Source organism: Canis lupus, chromosome 20 (genome assembly GCF_048164855.1).
Source record: "Canis lupus baileyi chromosome 20, mCanLup2.hap1, whole genome shotgun sequence".
Classification (NCBI taxonomy): Eukaryota; Metazoa; Chordata; class Mammalia; order Carnivora; family Canidae; genus Canis; species Canis lupus.
Genome location: NC_132857.1, coordinates 10,955,043 through 10,958,122, shown reverse-complemented (window position 1 = coordinate 10,958,122; position 3,080 = coordinate 10,955,043). Strand labels below are relative to the sequence as shown.

The 3,080-nt window shown below is 38.8% G+C and overlaps 1 pseudogene; it reads right to left on the bottom strand.

The window, feature by feature from the left end:
• Window positions 1–1,758: 1,758 nt before the first annotated feature.
• Window positions 1,759–2,870, bottom strand: LOC140612044 (heterogeneous nuclear ribonucleoprotein A1-like; annotated as a pseudogene).
• Window positions 2,871–3,080: the final 210 nt, after the last annotated feature.

The window sequence follows — 3,080 nt, the reverse complement described above, 5'->3', positions numbered from 1 at the left end:
TCAAGGGGAAATAATGATATTGTTGCCAAAATGGAAATGGAGGTATATTTTTGGAATTCAATTATTTCTCAAAGTGCTTCTAATTGCTTCAATTATCAATGTCCCCTGATAGATATTAATGGAGAACAGCATCATACAATGCATGCAGACCCAACGAGTGCTGCAAGGGCAAAGATTTGACTCACCTCAAGTGTTGAAGGAAAAGCCTAGTATGCTGGTTGCTGGCAGAGATAATGTGGTAATGGTGGGAGGAAATGAAGACTGGCATAGGTGCTCATTATTTTTTTCCTTGTTCCTTTGCATATCTATTTATATTGATTAAACTTTTTCTTTTGTTATCTCCCCTGGCCCCCCCCCACAGGTTTTTTAATCAGGTGTGGTGTTGTTTAAATAAGAATTTAGTGGATGGAGAGCTTATAAACTATCGAATGGAACTATAACTGAACCAGAGGAGAAATTACCTAAAGGTGATACAGTGACTTAGGAATTTCTGGATGCCTGTTTCCATTTATAGATGCTGCAACTGCAATGCATTATACTTGCTTTCGTTGCTGTTGTTCTTACCAGGAAGCTTAAATATGGGGAAAGGAAGTGTATATGAAATTGAATAAATAAAGGAGTCGACTGTAGAGTGATCATGTGTTGGCTCATTAATACTGATTCCATAGCCCTTCCAGAATTTCTTCCCTCACAGAATGAATAAATTTATAAATAACATATCCCATTGCCCTTTACAGCTAATATTTCAGATATTATTGATCGTCTTCCAATCCTCTTCCATATGCTCCTTCAAAATTAATTTTGTATTGATATACATGGAGAAAAGACAGAAAGGAATTTTTTAAGGAATATTTTTAATGGCAGCGATCATGTTTAGGACTGATGTTGTTAACCTATTGTTTTGGTAGCTGTAGGCAGCTTTCTGATATTCTACCTCTTGACTATTGCAGAGGTTTTATGCAGTGACTTACTTATGCAGTGTAGCCCCAAGAATGTTTATTTTTATAATTCTAAACTTACAAATGTATTTGGACAATAAAGAGTTGTCTCTGTAGTTAATTATGGGTTTCTCCCATTTCTACTGCTTTCAAAATTCAACACAGTAATTCTTCGTTTAGACTGAAGGAAACCTAATATAACTATCACAGGTGTCAAAAGCCAGAAATAAAAAGTATTTATCATAGCCTAAAGGCAACTCTACTGAAATAAGTAGAAACATCAGACTAGCTCTCATGGGAGTATATTCATGTCCTCTTATGTGAACCATGTGAAGGATTACAGTTGCTCTAAGCTTTAGGAATATTTAGAAATAAAGCATGCCATGGGATATTATAGGTAGTAATAAAATAAATTATGTTAACTTCAAATTCAGAAATTATTCCAAAATTGAAAATAACAAAGTAAAACTAAATTCTAGAGATATATGGTGGCAAAATTCTGTGGATTTTCCTTATTCATTTGTACAGGTAGTAATAAAATAACTGTTTTTAGAACTATATTTATTTACTTATTTTTAATTTTATTTATTTTTAAAGACACATTTATTCAGCGTTATGATCAGGCTATTTACATTTATCAACAGCAGGGGTGCAAAAAAAAAAATCTACATTAAAACTCTGTTGGAATGCTTTACACTTTCCACAGAACAGAAACTAAAATAACCTGTTATACAATTAGTCACAAATACAGTCCTGGAGTTTCTGCCCATACACATGAGTATTGTCTAAAACATGTCTTCTTTGTAGCAGGGAGGCCCTGCCACCACTGTGCTTGGCTGAGTTCACAAATCTGTTGTAACCTATAGCTTCCCTGTCACTTCTCTGGCCCTCCTCTCCTGCTAAGTTTTGTTTCCTGGCAGTAATCAAAATCTTCTGCCACTGCCATAGCTGCTGCTGTTGCTGGAACCGCCACTGCCACCTTGGTTTGGAGGTTTGGCAAAGTATTGGCCTCCACCACCATAGGGGCCAGAGCTTCTGCCTCCAAAACTTCCTCCTTTCATGGGTCCAAAATTTGAGGATTGATTGTTGTAATTGCCAAAATCGTTATTCCACCACCTCCAAAGTTACTTCCACCATTACCAAATCCATTCTAGCCATCCCCACTGCCACTGTATCCACCGCCACCTCGACTGCCACTGAAGTCATTTCGACCACTGAAGTTCCTTCCACCACCAAAGTTGTAATTCCCACCAAAACCACCTCCACGGCCACCACTAAAGTTTCCAGAACCACTTCGGCCTCTTTAGCTGGACGAAGCACTAGCCATCTCTTGCTTCGATAGGGCTTTCCTTACGTCACAATTGTGGCCATTCACAGGATGGTATTTTTGGATGACAGTCTTGTCCACATGGTCATCAAATATCACAAAATCAAAACCTCTATTTTTGCCACTGCCTCGGTCAGTCATGATCTCAATCACTTCAATTTTCCCATACTGTTCAAAATAATCTCTTAGATGATGTTCTTCAGTGTCTTCTTTAATGCCACCAACAAAAATCTTTTTCAAGATTAAGTGGGCACCAGGTCTTTGAGAATCTTCTCGAGATGGCCCTTTTTGGTTCCACAACTCTTCCATCCACCTTGTGTGGCCTTGCATTCATGGCTGCATCTACCAACTCCACGGTGGCATATGTAACAAACCCAAGGCCTCTGGAGTGCTTGGTGTTTGGATCTCTCATTACCACACGGTCCATAAGTGTTCCCCATTGCCCAGAATGGCTCCTCAGACTCTCATCGGTTGTTTCAAAGCTCAAACCTCTGATGAGGAGCTTCTGCAACTGCTCAGGATCTCTGGGAGACTCTGACTTAGACATGACAGTGGTGGGAGGGGAGACTATAGTGATGCTTACTCGGCAGTGTCCAGGGGCAGAAAAAGCTAGAACTATATTTGACACATACACACACAGGTTCTTTATTAGAAAATACAAAGGGCTTTCTATACTACTAGATTATGTAGCTTATCAAAAGTTACTGTCGGTAATTTTTCTGCTTTAAATGGGCCTCTGTTGGTTGACGAGCAACTTCCTAAAATGGGTTGTCAGTGGTGTGTCATCTTAGTGTGTTACAAAAATTCTACTGGCA